Source organism: Barbus barbus, assembly GCF_936440315.1.
Source record: "Barbus barbus genome assembly, chromosome: 42".
Lineage (NCBI taxonomy): Eukaryota > Metazoa > Chordata > Actinopteri > Cypriniformes > Cyprinidae > Barbus > Barbus barbus.
In genome coordinates, this window is record NC_136720.1 from 720,767 (window position 1) to 741,992 (window position 21,226).

Here is a 21,226-nt window from a genome sequence, read left to right on the forward strand (position 1 = left end):
AACAAAAAAAACAGCTTTCCTCTTAATCTGTTCTCGTATACCCCTCACATTAAGCGAATACAATGAAAAAGACAAAGTGCAGAGTAGAACAAGTAGTTAACACAAAAACGTAGGTTTTGAGTAGGGATGAGCGAGTACAGCATTATCTGTATCTGTATCTGTATCTGTATCTGTACTTGGACTGGGCGGGGCCTAACTCGGAAGTGGGCGGGATTTAACCTTGAAGTGGGTCGGGTTGTCTTGGAATGGGCGGGGCTTTAACCGGTATGTTAAAAAAAAAAATCTCCGACAGAGACGCGAGTCGCATTCTACCAAGCACCACGTCTGAACAAACCCCACGTTTACCAAAACTCTACTGGTTAATAAGTAAGTACTGCAAACCAAAGTAAAAAACAAACCTGAAGCTGAAGAAACCCTAAACTTTAACGGAAAAAACCCGCGAACCTGAGTGACTGAGGGAGAGAGCGCGCGTGCTGTTCTCTTCTCAAGTGTTCTGTGTGTGAGTGAGCAGAGCGGGACACAGCAACACAATAAATCTGTATGTGTGTAGGGGAGGGGCGCTGTGACTAGCCTATCACAGAACGCAGACACAGTCAGCTACCCAATGATAATTTTTATTCAATCCGAACACAGATATTGACTCGTATTACTCGTATGATACTCGTACTCGGCAAAAGTGCTTTATCCGTACCGGATACTCGTTTCAGCCGAGTATCCGGCTCAACTCTAGTTTTGAGTAGAACAAAGAAACAAAATGATTTTCTAGACCTTTTGAGTGCAAAGTATTTAACAAGCAAACAATGGATTATAACTCTCTGGCCTTTCAAAATTCAAAGTTTATGTATACTGTATGAGCTTGCATGCCACTAACTGCAATTTAGAATGAAATAAAATTTCTTAACGAAAGGCATACAAATTACCCATCATTCTTCTCCTTAACGACATATCAGGGCTTTTTCACCATTACAATCTTACTTCTTTACCATCGATGATGGCTCTGGCTCCAACGAAAAAAGCTTTTTTTCCTTGCTTTTGTAACGGTCAGTGGTTGTAGTCACAGAGGCGCAAGACGAAGGTATAAACAAAAAGGAATCTTTAATAAACAGCTTCAACACACTTAAGACACTATATTTACTCTAGATCGGACAAACATAATGGCAAAACTGAGGACTTATAAAGGGAGAGTAGCAAACAAGGAAACAAGGTAATTAATTAAACACAGGTGATGACGATCATTAATGAACAAAACTAGGTCAGAAACTAAAACAGGAAGAACCAAATAAGGAAGAAACAGAACAAAACCAAAACTGACATATTACAGTATCTCCCCCCCCCCGGAAGGTGCGTCCCGCACCGTAACAGTAACATCGGGGAGGGGGGGCGGGCGTCCTGGAGGCTGGAGCAGGACCAGGATAGGACAGGGAAGTCTCCAGGACGGATCAGGAGCCTTGGGAGACCATGGCAGGACTGGAGACTCAGGAGTCCATGGTGGATCCGGAGTCTTGGGAGGCCATGGCAGGACTGGAGAATCGGGAGTCCATGGTGGATCCGGAGCCTTGGGAGGCCATGGCAGGACTGGAGATTCGGGAGGCCATGGCGGATCGGGGTCCTTGGAAGGCCATGGCGGATCGGGGTCCTTGGAAGGCCTTGGCGGATCGGGGTCCTTGGGCGGCCTTGGCGGATCAGGGAGCTCCGCGGCCTTGGCCATTGGCCTGGCCACACAGGCTGAGACTATTTGGCCCCCCCCAAAAAATTTCTTTGGGAAAGTTCCCCTCTGGGGGCCACATTGGAGGAGAGGGTTCATGGAGGCGCTCTGGAGGAGCGGGCACTTGAGGGCGCTCTGGAGGAGCGGGCACTTGGGGGCGCACGGGAGGCGCGGAGCTGGACAGAACCAGCGGAGACGAAGGAGAGCTGGACGGGACCAGCGTAGACGCAGGAGGGCGCTCTTGTAGCGCGGACACCTGAGGACAATCTTGCAGAGCGGACATTAGAGGGTGCACGGGAGGCGCGGAGCTGGACGGGACCAGCGAAGACGAAGGAGAGCTGGATGGGACCAGCGGAGACACAGGAGGGCGCTCTGGTAGCGCGGACTCTTGGGGGCGCTCTTGCAGCGCGGACTCTTGGGGGCGCTCTTGCAGCGCGGACACAGGGGATTCGGGATCGGCACTCCTGGCCGTAGTCTGGGAACTGGATTCAGGATCGGCACTCCTGGCCGTGGTCAGAGAACTGGATTCGGGATCGGCACTCCTGGCCGTGACTGGAGAACTGGATTCTCGGGGTTCAGGATCGGCACTCCTGGCCGTAGTCTGGGAACTGGATTCGGGATCGGCACTCCTGGCCGTGACTGGAGAACTGGATTCTCGGGGTTCGGGATCGGCACTCCTGGCCGTAGTCTGGGAACTGGATTCGGGATCGGCACTCCTGGCCGTGACTGGGGAACTGGATTCTCGGGGTTCGGGTTCGGCACTCCTGGCCGTAGTCTGGGAACTGGATTCGGGATCGGCATTCCTGGCCGTGGTCAGAGAACTGGATTCTCGGGATTCGGGATCGGCACTCCTGGCCGTGACTGGAGAACTGGATTCGGGATCGGCACTCCTGGCCGTGACATGAGAACTGGATTCTCGGGGATCGGGATCGGCACTCCTGGCCGTGAATTGAGAACTAGATTCTCGGGGGCACTCTGAAAGCGCGGATTCAGAGAGGCGCTCTTGTAGCGCGGAGCTGGACGGAGCCAGCGGAGATGAAGGATAGCTGGGCGGGACCAGCAGAGACGCAGGTGGGCTGGACGGGACCAGCGGGAACTCAGGTGGGCTGGACGGGACCAGCGGGAACTCAGGTGGGCTGGACGGGACCAGCGGGAACTCAGGTTCTGAGCTGAGGACTGGGTCTGCTCTGGGAGCTGAGAACAGGGGACGGGAGGCAGACTTTAGTGTCGAACGAACGGACATGATAGGTGGGTCCCGTACCACCGCTCTCAGGTCGGCGCTGTTTGAAACCCATTTACGGGCTCGTGGGCACTTAGAGATCGCCACGGGCGAAGTTCCGGCTAGCGGTCGGAGACTCTCCAGAACCCTGATGACTGTCTCACTCCAGTTGAGGCCGGAGGTGTCAGGGAGCTCTAGCCGCTGGTGACAAGTGATCCCAAGCAGGAACAGTATCCTTAGGGTTTCTCCCTTGAGGGAGCTGGCGAGGGCGAGCGGAACATATGCTCGTATATAGTCCAGAGGGTCCCTGGTGGAGTTGGCCAACGTGATGAATTGGAGGCGTTCATCCATATTCGGTGTGGTCCGATCTTCTGTAACGGTCAGTGGTTGTAGTCACAGAGGCGCAAGACGAAGGTATAAACAAAAAGGAATCTTTAATAAACAGCTTCAACACACTTAAGACACTATATTTACTCAAGATCGGACAAACATAATGGCAAAACTGAGGACTTATAAAGGGAGAGTAGCAAACAAGGAAACAAGGTAATTAATTAAACACAGGTGATGACGATCATTAATGAACAAAACTAGGTCAGAAACTAAAACAGGAAGAACCAAATAAGGAAGAAACAGAACAAAACCAAAACTGACATATTACAGCTTTCGTGCCTCTTCAATTTGTGGCCACAGTTTAATGCGTGTCTCTTTGTCTTTTGTGATCAGGTCTTCGCCGAACTTTAACTTCTTTGTTTTGAGGAATTCCGAGTTCTTTGCGCATTTCCATACTCTTTCTTTGGTTGATCTGGACGTAAATCTCGTTATCACCGGTCGAGTTTTGCCACCTTCTCTCCGTCCGATCCTGTGGCTCAGATCAGTTTGGGAGCGCAGATCCTCTCCGGAGTCTTGAATGACAGTCTTGCAGATGTCGATCACACGCTGTTTAACATCTTCTCCCTCTTGCTCTGGCAGACCATACAGCCTCAGGTTCCATCTTCTGTGATAGCGTTCCATTTCGTTCAACCTGTCCTCCAGACCAGTTATTCTCTTCTGATGATCATCACTTGCCTTCTTAACTGTTGTTATTTCTGTTTTCATATCTTGAACTTCGTTGAAGAGAAACTCTGATGATTCCTTTAAGGCCTCGATAGTGTCTGCATTTTTCTTTATCAAGCTTGCAAGATTATCCGCATTCTCTTTTATTTTTTCAGCCACAAGTCTCACAATGTTGTCTTGCAATTCGGAGAGTGTAGGTTCAGCTTTCCCCTTCTTTGCGACCGGAGTGCACGGACCTGAATCAGGAAGAGGGATAACTCGTCCATCGTAATTAGTGTAGGAATGCATATCACCTGCTTTAACAACTTCCATAACATCCTCCGTTAAATCTCTGTTTTCTGTTGTAAATGAGAGCATCTTTTTACCTTGGTCTCTTAGTCTTTTTTCTGTCATCTTTGGTTTTTGCAACTATAGTCTGACAAATGTTGGGCAACAGATCACGTCAACAAAGAGTCCGAAATCTTTATCTCAGTAAAACCAACAACGAAAAAGAAATGGGGAAACTTAAAAGAAATTAGTGCAAACACGAAAAATATTTCCACGTGTTTGCACTAATCAATTGTAGCGTTTAAGGTTAGAAAATCATTTAGCATCTCTTAGCCTTGAATATCGACAACTGTCCCGGCCGCCATCTTGCACGCGCCAATATTCTAGTAATATGCATGCTAATAAGCAGCTAGTTAAAAGACCATAAAATAAAGTGTTACCAATCAAAGCTGTAAATACCACTGATATTGTTAAAAAGCTTCAGGTTTATATCTAAATGTAAGAAAGTGTGAAGTGATTGCAATTATGACACCAACTGCTGAGCATTTGTGATATTCTCAATCATTAATAAAGTCAAGTATCTTGATCTTCATATTATAAAGATTAGAAAGAACTTAAATATTTCAAACTCATTAAGAATTTGTAGTTTATTAATTTGTGGTTGTAGAGAGATCTACACTTCAGTTTGTTAACTAAAACTCAATCCTTATTATGATGAATAAATAACCATATTTTTTTCATCTCATTTTCTCCATAGAATATAAAGGCAATAAATAAAATCCCATTTCTCTTTGTTTTACTTAAAGGGCAGTGACTGTAAAGAATTACGCTGATGGGTTTAAAAAATATTTTGTCTGAATGAAAAACGTACATAAAAATAGTTAAAATCATTTCCTCTAAAATCATTTCCTCTAAATAGTAATGAAATATAGCTCTACAGGTATATCCATTCTTGCAAACTCACAACAGGTCAGAAAAGTGACATAGTGTGGAATATAAACCTTGTAGGGGGTCTGGAGCTTGATCTCCCAGTTGATCGTCCAGAGTCTTGTCACGTCCTGTCAGTTGCACCCAGATCTTCGAGATTCATGAACTCCTCGTCTGTCCTGTCCTGTCACACTTATGAACTTTTGTCTGGCTCTGAACCAGCTGAGGAGGCCATCTCTGAACTCTCACCCTGTTCTGAACCAGCCATGTTTGTGAACTGTCTGTCCGTCTCGTCTCTAAAAATGTGCAAGGAGTGTGTATGTCCTGAATAAAATTGCGGATGCGAAGACATTATCTATATATAGATCCTTAAATGTTACAATGCCCAGTGTTGACGACTGAGTGAAAGTCCTATCCATCAGTGAGGATGGGAAGGCAACATTTGCAGCAATAGGTGCCAAAATTGAAAAGGTTTGTAATCTGAAATAATGTCTAAATTGCTTACAAATTCTCAGCGTAGTTTTAACAGTTATATTTTTGGTATAAGGAGAAGATGAGCATTTAATGGGAGCATGTAATAAAAGCTGCCAGTGAAGTAGGCATACAGTATCAAACTTCCATGGTGAGCCATCCAGATGAATCGTGAAAGTTATCTTGATTTAACCAGCATTGCATGACCCTAAAATTTGAAGCCCAATAATATAACTGTAAATTAGGTAAAGCCATACCCCCAAGTATTTTAGGACTCTGAAGGAATGTTTTACTAATTTTGGGGCCTTTTGTATTCCAAATTAATCTTAGAATCAGAGTATCAACTTTGTGGGAAAAAAAGTGTTGACATTTAAAACATTTTTAGCAGCAGAGTTTATTGGAAAAATCCCACTCTTGTTCAGATTCAACATATAACCAGAGATCAGCCCAGACAACTTTAAAGTATTCAGAGCTATGGGTACTGACCTGCCCAAATCTGAAATGTAAAGGAGAAGATCATCTGCATACAAAGACACTTTTTGTTCTGTGCCTATTCTTTTATTCCCAATATAGGGGAATCAGACCGCAATGCAATAGAGAGGGGCTCAATAGCAATGGCAAAGAGAACTGGACTCAGGGGGTATCCCTGTCGATTAGACCGGTGGAGGGTAAAGTATCTTGAACGAGTGTTATTGGTTTTGACAGAAGCTTGAGGGGCAGAATAAAGTAATTTCACCCATGAAATAAATTTCCCACCAAAACCAAATTTCTCTAATGTATAAAACAAATATTTACATTCCACCCGGTCAAAAGCTTTCTCTGCATCTAATGAAATTATAGCTTCTGGGACAACAGAAGAAGAGGGATTGTATACAATGTTAAACAGTGTTCTAATATTAAAAAAGGAGTGCCTATTTTTTTTATAAACCCAGTCTGGTCTGGGGAAATGATGGATGGTAAAATGGATTCCAGACATAATGCCAGCAGTTTTGATAAGAGTTTAAAGTCCACATTAAGAAGACTGATCAGGCGGTAGGAGGCACAATTTAAGGGGTCTTTATTTTTCTTTAAAATTCAAGAAATACAGGCCTGGTTAAGTGTTTGAGGGAGCCTAAGCAAATCAAATGATTCAAGGTACACGTCAATCATAATTGGGGCCAATTTATCAGAAACGTTTTATAAAACTCTATTGGGTACCCATCCGGGCCTGGACATTTACCACATTGCATCAACTTGACAGCCCGAGTGAGCTCTTCTATAGTAATGGGTTCCTCTAACTCAGAGGTCCCCAACCACCGGGTCATGACCCACTACTGGGTCGCGAGAAAGTTCTGGGGAAAATGTTTATTGATAAGACGTTCTGTTATTTATTGTGCGTAAATGTTTTTCTAATTATTCTGTATTTTCGTTGTATGCGATTGATATGGAGTAGCAATTTGACTGATCTGTCATGGCTAGGGCTTTAAATGGATTGCAGTTGATCCGTGATATACGGACCAGGTCCAGACCCCACCGTTTGGCATGTGATTCACAGATTAATTTGCCAGTTTACACGTTCAAGCTATTTAAAACCACAAGAAGAAGAAACAAAACAGACTCAATTCATTACTTGCGCGCTGTCCTCACACAAACCCGAAGTGCGCTCAAGCATAGAGACCTGTTTCAGACAGCGCAGCATACCAAATTGATTCCTCTTTCATGTATCCCTGCGTTTAATGAGACATATGCATGGGGGGTTGCAGTTACGTCACAATACTGTAAATATTTCTGTTTTAAACCATGAAGACGAGCCATTGGATATCACAAAACCAACGTGCAAACTTTGCGCAATAGTTATGCTGATGAACGTCTTAACTTCAGTCATACAGAAAGTGAAAGTAAAAAAAACTGGAGTTTTCTAATCAAGATTCAAGAGTTTTATTTGTCACATACACAATTATACAGGGTATAACCAGCAGTGAAGTGTAGGTCAGGTCCGCTCCAAGGACAGTGCAATTATATAGAATACAAATATTAAGAAGGAGAAGTACAAAACATAAAATAAAATAAAAGAATAAAATAAAATAAGATAAAAAATATAATATAAATGTGCAGGTCAGTATGTTGTTGACAAATAGTAATAAGAGGAATGTGCAAAAATAATGTGCAAAAAGTTGTACAGGGTATTTGAATAGCAGCAATATGAGGTAGAGAAAAATTATGAATAGCTTATTGATATATGATATTTACATGGAGTCAAGTGATATTATGACACAGAGTTAGAGTTTAGGAGCCTGATGGCCTGGGGGAAGAAGCTCCTCCTAAGTCTCTCAGTTTTTGCCATCAGGCTACGGAAGCGCTTACCAGATGGAAGCAAAGTGAATAGATGGTTACCAGGGTGATTAGAGTCCTTGATGATTTTGACAGCTCTATTTTTGCAGCGTTTGAGGTAGATGTCCTGCAGAGAGGGGAGAGCAGACCCTGAGATGCGCTCAGCTAAGCGCACAACTCTCTATAGTGCTTTGCAGTCCTGATTGGAGCTGTTTCCATACCACACTGAGATGCACTGAGTCAATACACTTTCTATGGTCCCTGAATAGAAAGTTTTCAGGATTGCTGGTGAGACCCTGAATTTCCTCAGCTGTCGCAGATGGTACAGTCTTTGCCTGGCTTTCTTAACCTGTGTTTGGATGTGTGTAGTCCAAGTCAGGTTCTCGGAGATGTTTACGCCAAGGTACTTGAAGCTACTCACCCTCTCCACAGGGGTCCCACTGATCCTGAGAGGAGAGTAGGGCTGCTGCTGTCTCTTCCTAAAGTCCATGATCAGCTCTTTAGTTTTGCTCACATTCAGAGAGAGACAGTTGTCCTGGCACCATGATGTGAGTCTCTCTACCTCATCCAAGTATGCGGTCTCATCGTTGTTGGAGATGAGGCCCAGAACCACAGTATCATCAGCAAATTTGATAATAGATGTGGAGCTGTGAGAGGACACGCAGTCATGCGTGTAGAGAGAGTAGAGCAGGGGACTCAGGACACAGCCCTGTGGGGCTCCTACGTTCAGGGTGATGGAGTTTGAGGTGAACTGGCCAACTTTCACCACTTGAGGTCTGCCGGTGAGGAAGTCTTGAATCCAGTCACAGAGTGAGGAGTTTAGGCCGAGGTCTGTGAGTTTAGATGCCAGCTTGATGGGGACTATAGTGTTGAAAGCTGAGCTATAGTCAATGAATAGCAGCCTTACATAATTCCCATTGTTGCTGTCCAAGTGTGTGAGGGAAGAGTGGAGAACGTGAGAAATGGCATCGTCCGTGGATCTATTTGGGCGATAGGCAAACTGAAGAGGGTCCAAAGTATCAGGGATGGAGGAGCAGATGTGGCTCTTTACAAGTCTCTCAAAAACCTTCATGACGATAGATGTGAGGGCAACTGGGCGATAGTCATTCAGGCAAGAGGGTTTATTGTTCTGCATTAACAGCGCATATTCTCTCAGAGACGTATCTACTTCAACGTGCTGATAACAGTATAAATGAATAGACCCGTTATACTGTTTTAAAGACCCCATCCACTTTTAACCCTCTTCATAATACTTGTATCTGGATCTAAGCATTAAATTATCTGCAGAACTTGATGAAAGAATGTCAAATTCTGCCTGTAGAGTGAGACGCTCCTTGTATGTATTTGGGCATGTAGAGACTGCATATTTATTATCTATCTGAGCAATTTTCTGAACAATTTCAGATAGTTTTTGTTTCTTCATTTTTTCCCTATATGCAGTGTATGAGATGATCTCCCTCCTTAAATACACCGTCATGGTTTCCCAGAGAAGGGAAGTTGAAACTCCTGGGGTTTTGTTTGCTAATAAAAAAAACATTTAATTGGATACAAATTCCACAAAACGTTCATCTGTGTAACGGAACGGGTCGGACACAGAAGGTAAGTGAAGTCACAAGGTGTTTATTTACAGGGTGAACAGCAAACAGCAATCGTGTGGATTCTTCGGACTTGGTGAGTGTCAATTTGTGAGGTTAAAGTAATAGGAATGTCAATCACAATCAGTCTCTCTGTCTTGACAGATCCTGGAGATGTGCAGCGTCAGAGCGGCAGAGACATACGAGGATTCGACCACGCCACCGGAGACAGACGAGGAGGATGACTGGAAGAGGACAAGGCAGAAGGTGAGTGATGACAGGTAAGTATTAACAGGTATCTATACTCAGCTTGTAGGGGAGTAGAGACGGTCCAGGTAGCAATCCTGAGATCGGAACTTTGCAGTGCTTGTCACGTCACTTCAAGATCGGAACCAGAAGTGAGCTGAGGGAAGTGCTTTTATGAGTGTGGTGATAGGAGATTGATGAGGTGCAGGTGCGGGTGATGATTGGAGATACAGGTGACAGTGATGAGTGACGGGGAAGACGGGCCATTCTGTGACAATCTGACAGCATGCAAGTGTTTGAATGCCAAAGAGGATGTATGCCATCAAGCTCCTTAATACAAATTCTCAAACTAACTGACACATGGATCGATTGCTTCAGTCTCTCCCTGTCTGTTGTGCTGCTGAGAGTTTGTAGCTCCGCTTTTTTATTGAATCTTTACCTTACTTTCACTCTCTGTTATTTAAAGTGATAATATATAACTTAATTCCCACCATATTTCTGGTATTATCTATCAAACTAATCTAATTTGATCATTCACTTTTTAAAACCGCGAGTGCAGCGCATCAGCTTGTTACTCGCAGTTCCATTTGTGTTTCTATTCGCGCCTATTATTGTTTTCTTTTTCTTGCTCTGTTTTCATTTCTCTCTCTCTCCGTTTTCACGAGTTCATCAAACAACAGTGGTAAGTGGTAAGTTAAGTTGGTATCATTCATCAGTCACGGTGAGTAATGGCTTCTTCTCCTGCTATTGTTGTTTGCACTTCATGTCACATGTATAGTTTATCTCTCTCTGTCGGCGATGAGGGATTCACATGTGATAAATGCAGGGAAATAGTTAGGCTGACAGAGAAGGTTTCAGAATTAGAGACACGTATCCAAACTTTAGTTGAGGATAGTAAGAATGTGTGGGCTGTAGATACTGCTTTGGATGCGACTAGCTCAGGGAGTCCTGTACATTGTTTGGTTCCGGTTGAGCCCGTGCAGCAGGGCAGCTGGGTGACTGTGAGGCGGCCTAGTCGCGGGCCAAAACACCACTCTTCCGTTTCGATCAGAACATCAAACAGGTTCTCCCCACTCAGTGAAGCACCCACTGAGAAACCTGATGAAAGTGCTCTAGTAATTGGTGATTCTATTGTACGGAACGTGAAAATAGAGACACCAGCCACCATAGTCCAATGTTTACCGGGAGCAGAGCGCCTGACATCTTGGCAAATTTAAAAGTGCTGGCTAATGCTAAACGTAAATTCAGTAAGATTGTTATCCACGTCGGCGCTAATGATGTTCGACAGTCGGAGATCACTAAAAATAATGTTAAAGAGGTGTGTGAATTTGCAAGTACGATGTCAGACACTGTAATATGCTCTGGCCCGCTCCCTGCTTACCGGGGTGATGAGATTCATAGCAGACTGTTGTCACTCAATGGCTGGATGTCTAAGTGGTGCCCGCAGAATAACATAGACTTTATAGACAATTGGACGAGTTTTTGGGGCAGAACTGACCTGTTGAAAAGAGATGGTCTTCATCCCTCCTGGGGTGGTGCCGCTCTTCTCTCTAGAAATATGGCACATAGTCTTAGAGTTCGTACTTGACTAACTGGGGCCCAGGTCAGGAAGCAGACAGACTGGCTAAACCGACCGTCTGCTAGCCGCCTCACGTCACAGAAATCAGATAATTCTCAGCACATAGAGACTCCTTCACCTAGATATCACACTATAGAGACTGTGTCTGTTCCCCGAACTAGAAAATACAGAAGACATCCCAAACCAAATTAAGAGTAACAATTTAATTCATGTTCAACAAATAAAAAAAGTCTACAATACAGAGAAACAATTGATAAAGCTTGGCTTACTGAATATCAGGTCCCTTTCTACAAAAGCACTTTTTGTAAATGATTTGATCAATGATAATAATCTAGATTTGCTCTGTTTGACAGAAACATGGCTAAAACCAGATGAATACATTACTTTAAATGAGTCCACCCCCCAAGATTGCTGCTATAAAACTGAGCCACATCCAAAAGGTAAAGGGGGAGGTGTTGCTACAATTTATAGCAATATTCTCAGTATTTCTCAGAGAGCAGGCTTTAAGTATAACTCGTTTGAAGTTATGGTGCTGCGTATAACATTATCTAGAGAAACACGTGTTAGTGATAAATCCCCTGTGATGTTTACTGGCTACTGTATACAGGCCACCAGGGCACCACACAGACTTTATTAAAGAATTTGTCTTTATTGTACAATTAAAGTCTTAATTGTTGGTGATTTTAATATCCATGTCGATAATGAAAAAGATGCATTAGGATCAGCATTCATAGACATTCTGAACTCTATTGGGGTTAGACAACACGTTTCAGGACCTACTCATTGTTGAAATCATACTCTAGATTTAATACTGTCACATGGAATTGATGTTAGTGGTGTTGAAATTCTGCAGCAAAGCGATGATATCTCAGATCATTATCTAGTCTTGTGTAAACTCCATATAGCTAAAACTGTAAATTCTACACCTTGTTACAAGTATGGTAGAACCATCACCTCTACCACAAAAGACTGCTTTGTAAGTAATCTTCCTGATTTATCTCAATTCCTCAGCATATCCAACAGCGCAGAAAAACTTGATGATGTAACAGAAACTATGGACTCTCTTTTTTCTAGCACTTTAGATACAGTTGCTCCTTTATGCTTAAAGTCCGGTACACACCAAGCCGACGGTTGGCCGTCGGGCAGTTTTTGTTTGTCGGCCGACGAAGTCTTCTCAGTGTGTTCCGCGGCGTCGGCTGAAGTTGGTCCTCGTCGGCTTGTTTTCGGCCGATTCGACATGTTGAATCGGCGTCGGGGCTCGTCGGTCAGTCGGGCCATCTGATCATTCTGATTGGCTGTTCAGCTGGCGAACCAGTGCGCGAGAAAAACCCCCCCGGAAGTGACGAAGTAAGTAAACGACGAAGTCAAGAGGGAATACACAGAACGCTCATCATTTGTTTGCATTTCTCATTCCGACACGTGAATATTTAAAAAAAGATATGGCTGCCTGGAACGAGGCAAGTGAAGATGAATTGATTAGCATGATCCAGGAAAGGCCAGCTTTGTATGACATTAAGGAAAAATGTTATGTCAACCGTGTGGCAAAAGCTGAGCTGTGGCGTGAGATCGAAAAGAAACTTGTTATATCAGGTAAGTTCTCCATTTTGTCAATTGAGGTCTTTAGAAACTTGTTTATTTTTCAATAGTCCATGAATTTTGTAGAGCAAAAAGTAACATTTGTTGGTATTACAAATAGTCATGACATTGACATAACTACACATAATGCTTACAAAAATTGACTTTGCCCCTCAGAGAAAGAGCTCAAGAAGCGGTGGGATTCATTGCGAACCCAGTACATGCGTTACAAGAAACATGGACCCTCAGGAAGTTCTGGAGCTCAGAAGACTGGCAGGCAGCAATGGATACTGAACCGCCTGCAGTTTCTAGAGCCTCACACAAAAAGGAAGGAGAGCACTTCAAATCTAACGATCAGGGTAAATAAACAAATCTCTCTCTCTCTTTTTTTTTTTTTTTTTAAATATATTGTATTGCAGAATTATACAAACTATTTTAGTCATTATACATATTCCAGCATAGTTTCTAAATTATAAAATAATAGACAGAATTTTAGACATCATATAAGTGATTTATTTGAGCACTAAAAAATACTAAAATAATTATTTGAGTAATAAAGGAAAAACAAATAGAAAGAAATTGCTTTGTATATAGTATGTATACTGAAGTATTCTGATTGCCAGACATGAAGTGATATTGGCAGACATGGTCATATAGTCAGTAATCACACGCTGATGTGCTTCCATAAAGATGAGCTGAGTCCACAGACATGAGAAAGGAGCCTTTGCAAAGCACATACATAAAGCCAAATACTCCAAGGCTAATGGGAAGCGCAGGAGGCTGCAGGACGAATCTTCCAGCGAGGAGTCCACATACTTGATACGCACCATCGGCAAAACTCTGGAAAAGTTGGCATCACAGGAAAACACCAATGATGCCATCTCAGCTTATTATCTGATATAATTTAGAACACAGAATGTGGAATTTGCCACCACATGTACTGCCACATTTCCAGCATGAGGTTGACAATTGCATTTTCAGATACTCAGTGGGCCACAACCAAGCACTGGATGCATCTGCAGGGCTCTCAAGTGTCACGCATTGAGCGTGACAGTCACTCATTTCGGTCTATTGTCACGCACTCCCGCCACACATTGTATTTCTCACGCAGAAAAAACTATAATATATTTAATATACCGCAGCGCCCAACATTCAAGCGCGTCTCCCCTGGAGTTCTTAGTCGAGCCTGCCACTTATCAGCCAATCAAAAAAAAAGAAATAGGCTACACAATAGCCAATCAGAAAATAGCACTATTGTATCTGGGTAAGATTTAACGCAACAACCAATGAAAAAAAGCATCCTGAAATTGTTCACCATCTTCCTCGTTCACCCACAGAGGAAACCACTGGAGCCCCGAGCATCACTTTGAGCACAAAGTAAGTAATGATCTCCTGTTACAGCAAATTCACAACTTGTTTGACAACTTGACTGCTGTTAGAGAATGTTTCCCAGATAATTAACATCAGTTTTTCATGAGTGTCTGTTACTTAGCCAACAGTTTTACAGCCTGTTCACTGACAACATCTGCTCAGAACAAGTAGTCTAGGCCTAGTCATATTTTCGTTATCACACGATGACTGACATATTGTCACATTATAAATATATCTCTCTCCAATAGGCTTAATAATTTTATTAGCACTAAATTAATTCAAGTGTATTGCATAGTTGATGTTATAGGTCACTTTTAAAATCATGTCATATTTTATAATTATATCCTGGCCATTGATGCATTAATCATTGCATCTGTCTTTCAAAGATGTCAGGTAAAAGGCAACTAAGCATCCTTTCATTCACCCTGAGAGGAAAGTCCCCCAAAAAGGGCAGGTTACAGGATGCTGGCCCAGAGAAGGTGGTGAAAATGGTAGGCACATTAGAGGAGGAGACAGAGGAAGAGACGGTGCAGGTGGAAGATGAAGAGACAGTGAAGGTGGAAGATGAAGAGACAGTGAAGGTGGAAGATGAAGAGACAGTGCAGGTGGAAGATGAAGAGACAGTGAAGGTGGAAGATGAAGAGACAGTGCAGGTGGAAGAGACGGTGCAGGTGGAAGAGGAAGAGACGGTGGAGGAGATGGCTAAGGCTATTGAGAAATAGAGGCCCCTGGTTCCTTTTTTCAAAGGTGACTGGCTTGAACCAATTTGGGAGGCTATCAAAGATCGCAGCCTTGGTTTTAGTGCTTCCACATTCTAATGCTGATGCTGAGAGGGTATTTTCGATGGTTGGTTTGAACAAAACCTCAACACGAAACAGCTTGTCTCTGGACGGGACATTGTCCTCAATCATGACCCTGAAAATGGCTGGGCTTGAGCCGAACTGTTTCAAATGGGAGCCAACACCACAAATGATAAAGGAGTACAAAAAGGCAACAAACACTTACAACAAACACCAGTCATAATCTCTCTCTCTCTCTCACACACACACACACACACTCGCACTCATACACACACACACAAAAATTGAATAAACACTTTGTATTTGGTTAAATTGTCAGTGTCATGTGTCAAATATTTTCTTCTGCAAGTCTGAGCAATTATTAATATTAACAACAAAAACACTAATAATAATATTATTAATGGAACACCCCCATTGCACACCCCCGGGTGGGGGGTGGGGGGGGGATGAGATGTCACTCTTGCCTGTCTTCAAAACTTGAGAGCCCTGCATCTGCCAATCAGTATACACACCTGTAATACATTATATAGCAAAAGTGTAAACAGATTTTTTTAGCATATTGTAAGCTGCATTGTTAATATGTTATGCACAGTTGTAATTATAGTTCTTGCAGTCATTATAGTTCTTGCAGAATTCTATGTAGACTTTAAAGTATCTATTGATTTTTTTTTTCTTAAATTTGGATAATCTTGGATTTTTTTACTGATTTTAGTATCTAAACAGATTTGTTTATCATATTGTAAGCTGTATTTTAAATATGGCATGCACAGTTTTATTATATTATAGTTCTTGCAGAAATCTGTGTAGACTTTAAAGTATCTACTGTTTGTGTTCCTTTTATATCATTGCCTTGTTTTTTTGCCTGATGTTATTTTTTTAAATAAAACACTTGACTTTGGGTAAAAGGTACTTGCATTCACAATTCTTTATGTAAAAAAGGATCACAAAACACAATGATGTAAAAACCTAACCTTTATTTAGCAATGTCACACCATCTTCATAAAACAGAAACCAAGGTTTTTATCAAAGACTGGAAACAAACAAGTTTGTCACATGCTTATATTTTGCCCCACTGAAAGGGCACTGCACCAATGTCTGAATTAAAATACTGGCACAGTTTATCCCTGAGCTGTTTGGTGTGTGTTGTACTGTTGGTTGTGTGTGGCAGAGAGGCCTGCTGTAGGCCAGGGTCTTGTCTCCATCTTCCTGGTAGAGTGTCATGATCTAGTCCTTCCTGGTCGATTCCTGCCATGTATACTTAACAGCACTCTGTACGCAGAAAGTTGTGCAAGGCACAGCAAGCCAAAACAATGTCTATGGAAAATGAATGCTTGTAATTGTAAAATGTTGATCCAGTTCCTGGTGGGGGACGAATGTTGATGTGCTTCCCATCCAGAGCACCCAGGCAGTTTGGGAAGTTCCACTGAGCCTGGAATCCAATGGCTATTTTCTGCCACTCTTCCACTGTGTCTGGGCACTGAAAATCAACAGAATTACAACAAAAGGTAGTTTTAATTGTCGACCCTTGATGACTTGTAGTCATTTTGGCATATTTCACTGTCTGAATGTGTACAAACTGCCCTATCAATGTTGAAGAAGAAAAAAGTAATAAAACCGATGCATGTATACCTTCAGGTATTTCTCTTTTAAGACCTGGTAGATTGCTGCACAGGTTTCAGGAATGAACTGCCGAATTATAGTCATTCCCACTCGGAACTGGTAAGAGAGGCTCTTGAAGCTTTCTCCTGCAAAGATTACAATCACATAACTCTATTATCGATGTTCCACACCTTTTACAGAGTCAAATCAAACACTTTTAATGCATTTTCATTACATTACATTAAATCAGATTATTGTTATCAATTATTAAAGGCATTGTGCTATAAACATCCACAATTATGTTTTATGTTGTCTCTTTTTAAGTAAGCTCCAACTGCCATCCGAAATAATCAAATTATTTTCTATTTTATAATGCTGAATGATACACCGACATAAACACAACTGAAAAAGCGTTGTAATGTAATATTCAAATAACGAATAACCTTTAGCTTGCTTACCTGTTGCCAAGAACCGTAGTGTAATCATCAGACGTTCCCCTACGGAGATACAATCCCGGTAGTTCGTATTTCTGCTCTGTACAATTGGACTGATAAGTTCTTTTAACCTATTAAACTGAACAGGAAAAAGCCGAGCAAAATTTTTAAAATCAGAGGTTTCACCTAACTCGAGCTCTCGACACAGGTTCGGGAAAGCCCCTTGAGCCTGTCTCTGGAGTATCCATGGTTTCACCCATTTAGTGCGCTTGCTCTGTATTTTTCGCGGCCACTTCTTCTTTTCCTCTTCAACAAGCAAAAGACCAAGGGCTGACAAAGCCAGTGCCATTTGCAACGTGTCAGACATTTTCAAAATATCAAGATTCCGTCTGTGGTGAGCGAGATTCTGATCTGATTTCAGGCACCTTTGTTTATGTTTTGTATCCCTTTAGCTCTTCCGGTTTCCGGCTTTGAGTAACAAACACAGACTACTGCCACCTGCTGGTACGGAAAGTAATTTCTTCTTTACGCAGCCGCAGACCGACGTGCTACTTGGTCGTCGGGTGTCGAGTGTCGGCTTGGTGTGTCAGGGCAACTTTGGACCCAGACGCTGCCGAAGTCGGCAGACGTCGGCCGACCCCGCAGTCTGCTTTCGTCGCCACTAGTTCGTCGGCGTTGGCTTGGTGTGTACCGGGCTTAAGGAAGATCAAAGAAACCCGTCTGACTCCGTGGTATAATGAGCACACTCGCACCTTAAAGAGAGCAGCCCGGAAAATGGAGCGCAGATGGAGGAAAACAAAACTAGAGGTATTTCGTATAGCCTGGCGGGAAAATACCCTATCCTACAGAAAAGCATTAAAAACTGATTACTTTTCCACTCTTCTAGAAGAAAACAAACATAATCCCCGGTATTTATTCAATACAGTCACTAAATTAACGAAAAATAAAGCATCAACAGGTGATGGCATTTCCCAAGAGCACAGCAGTAATGACTTTATGAACTACTTTACTTCCAAGATCGATTCTATCAGAGATAAAATTGTAACCATGCAGCCGTCAGCTACAGTATCGCATCAGATAGTGCACTATAGATCCCCTGAGGAACAATTCCACTCATTCTCTACTATAGGAGAGGAAGAATTGTATAAATTTGTTAAATCATCTAAACCAACAACATGTATGTTTGGCCCTATTCCATCTAAACTACTAAAAGAGCTGCTTCCAGAAGTCATAGATCCTCTTTTGGCTATTATTAATTCATCACTGTCATTAGGATATGTCCCCAAAACCTTCAAACTGGCTGTTATTAAGCCTCTCATTAAAATAACCACAGCTTGACCCCAAAGATCTTGTTAATTACAGACCGATCTCAAATCTCCCTTTTCTGTCAAAGATGTTAGAAAAGGTAGTATCCTCACAATTATATTCCTTCTTAGAGAAAAATGGTATCTGTGAGGAATTCCAGTCAGGATTTAGACCGTATCATAGTACTGAGACTGCTCTCATTAGAGTTACAAATGACCTGCTTCTATCATCTGATCGTGGTTGTATCTCTTTATTAGTGCTTCTGGATCTTAGCACTGCGTTCGACACTATCACAACATTCTTTTAAATAGACTAGAACACTTTGTTGGCATTAGTGGAAGTGCATTAGCATGGTTCAAATCGTACTTATCTGACCGCCATCAGTTCGTAGCAGTGAATGAAGAAGTATCATATCGATCACAAGTGCAGTACGGAGTACCTCAAGGCTCAGTACTAGGGCCGTTACTTTTCACGCTTTACATGTTACCCAGGAAACATGGTGTTAGCTTTCACTGTTATGCTGATGATACTCAGCTCTATATTTCTTCACGGCCCAGTGAAACACAACAAATTGAGAAACTAATGGAATGCATAGTCGATATAAAAAAAATGGATGACGTGTAACTTCTTACTGCTAAATTCTGAAAAAAACAGGTGATAATTATCGGACCTAAAAACCCCACATGTAATAACCTAGAACACTATCTAACACTTGATGGCTGCTCTGTCAATTCTTCTTGATCAGTTAGGAACCTAGGTGTGCTGTTTGATAGCAATCTTTCATTTGAAAGCCATGTTTCAAGCCAACCTCTTTGAACTGTTACCATCTGGTCGACGCTACAGAGCTCTGAGCACCAGAACGACCAGACACAGGAACAGTTTCTTCCCTCAGTCAATACATCTCATGAACACTCAATAAATAAACGTGGAACACACAACTAATACATTATCCATTCACCACACTCACTTATTTTATTTTTATTTTCTCATTTCTAATTTGCACATACTTGACCTGTACATACATAGTCGCCTATATTATATATTATATATTGTGTATTTTTTATTTTTTTGCTGCTTTGTACATTGGTTATTGGCTATTTCTTGTTATTTTGTTTTATTACCTCTGTCCTGTCGCTGTCTTTTCTGTTGCACTGTGGAGCTTCTGTCACTATAACAAATTCCTTGTATGTGTAAACATACTTGGCCAATAAAGCTCATTCTGATTCTGATTCTGATGTTTCCAGCATCTGTAAAACTGCGTTTTTCCATCTCAAAAACATATCTAAATTGCGACCTATGCTTTCAACGTCAAATGCAGAAATACTAATTCATGCGTTTATGACCTCAAGGTTAGACTATTGTAATGCTTTATTGGGTGGTTGTTCTGCACACTTGATCAACAAATTACAGATGGTCCAAATTGCAGCAGCTAGAGTCCTTACTAGAACCAGGAAGTATGACCATATTAGCCCAGTTCTATCAACACTGAATTGGCTCCCTATCAAACATCATATAGATTTTAAAATCTTGTTAATTACTTATAAAGCCCTGAATGGCTTAGCTCCTCTGTACTTGAGCGAGCTCTTATCACATTATAGTCCTCCGTGGCCGCTGCGTTCTCAAAACTCTGGCCATTTGATAATACCTAGAATATCAAAATCAACTGCGGGCGGCAGATCTTTTCCCTATTTAGCACCCAAACTCTGGAGCAATCTACCTAATACTGTTCGGGAGGCAGACACACTCTGTCAGTTTAAATCTAGATTAAAGACACATTTCTTTAACCTGGCTTACACATAACACATTAATACACTTGTATTATTCAAATCCGTTAAAGGATTGTTAGGCTGCACTAATTAGATCAACCGAAACCGAGGACACTCCTCATAACACATGATGTACTCTTTACATCATAAGAAGAATGGCATCTACGCTAATATTTGTCTGTTTCTATTCTGTTTCTCAGTCTGTGTCCAGATCAGATGGTGGATCGGTGGATCGGCGCCGGGAGATGGTGTGGCCCTGACCACTGGATGAGCATCGGGGACATATCCCCAGTGAAGACCTCAACTTAAAATACAATAAACTTAAAATAAAACACATACCTAAAAATATAATAAAACTGCATAATACTATTATTGTTAGAAATTGTAACAATATAAAAATAGAAATATAATACATTTATACATTTAAAGTTTTAATTAAAACAATAAGTAAACAATAATATCCTGGCCAGAGGAGAACTGGTCCCTCGACTGAGCCTGGTTTCTCCCAAGGTTTTTTCTCTATTCTGTCACAGAGGGCGTTTTGGTTCCTTGCCGCTGTCGCCTCTGGCTTGCTCAGTTGGGGACACTTAATTTCTAGTGATTATCGTCAATTTGATTTCACAGATACTATTTAAACTAAACTGAGCTAGACAATGACATCTCTGAATTTAATAATGAAATGCCTTTAAACATAAAATTTTCAGGTAATCTTGTTATTATACATTACTGACACTCTATCCTCCAATTTGATACTGTTAAGTGCTTTGACACAATCTGTATTGTTAAAAGCGCTTTATAAATAAAGGTGACTTGACTTGACATGGTCTGAAACAACAATAGCATTGTATGAGCATGACTCAACAGAAGAGACTAGCCTGTTGTCTATGAGACAACGTTAAACTCAACATTAAACACTTCCATAAAAGACAAAATCACACGTGCAGACTTTGAGGGTGTATTATGTCTAGCAGAGTCCAGTTCAGGATCAATACAACAATTAAAATCACCTCCCATAATGATATGAT